Below are 1,006 nucleotides of genomic sequence, written 5' to 3' on the forward strand. Positions count from 1 at the left end.
TTCATTATATTCTTATTTATTTGTATTACCATCGCACCTAGGACCCCAGTCATGGCCTGCGACCCCACTGTGCTAGGTGCTGTACAAACATAGAACAGACAGATGGTCGCTGCCCCAAGGAGTTGACAATCTCAGTAAAATACAAAGGAGAACAGGTGTCTTCAGGCAGATGGGGGTTTACATGGAATTGATGAGACAATACCGGTCAGCATGAGAGGCAGTGGTCTCAGCACAACAGCAGCTGACTGTTGTACAGTTGTCTGTAGGTCTCATGGCAAAGGAGACATTTCAGGAGGGATTTGAAGGAGAACAATGCAGTAGTTTTGCAGATGTTTTCTGAGAGCTTCTCCCAAGTATGAAGGGAAGCATGGGAGAAAACTTGAAGATGCTTGTTTGCAAATTAAACAAGTGGGTGATGGAGGGTAGCAGCATGGGAGCAGATGGGAGATGGGAACTGATGTCCCAGTAGTGACTGAGAGATGATGGGTAGCCTGGAGACAAGCAAAAAAGGGCCTGAATTCAAGTAGCTTTGGTTTGATGAGAGAGAGAAGGGGGAGGTAAGGGAGGGACACAAAAAGAGGGATGATGTGGTCAAAGTGACAGGCTAGGGAAGTGATCTTTGCAGCAACATTCCAAAGGGAAATGAATGGGACAAAACTGCAGTTATCAAGCAAGTGAAAAAGATGCTGCAGTAATTGAGACATGAGATAGAATCACAGAAATGTAGGGTGGGAAGGGACTGCGATAGGTCACTTAGTCCAACATCCCACACATTCTCCGTGTGCTGAGGTGAGACCAAACGTACCTAGACCATCCCTGACAGATGTTTCTTTAACCGAATCCCCATCATTGGAGGTTTTTACCACCTCCCTTGTTGAAGTATACCACTACTTAACTGTCTTCATGTAACCCTTCTGCCCCTCTGAGTTGGCAGCAACAAGGGCCGGGTTCAGTATCCAGGGGTTCCGTTTCAGTAACACAATGCATAACCGGCTCGAGCCCCCAC

This window comes from Chelonoidis abingdonii, chromosome 5, assembly GCF_003597395.2.
Source record: "Chelonoidis abingdonii isolate Lonesome George chromosome 5, CheloAbing_2.0, whole genome shotgun sequence".
NCBI classification, from domain to species: Eukaryota; Metazoa; Chordata; order Testudines; family Testudinidae; genus Chelonoidis; species Chelonoidis abingdonii.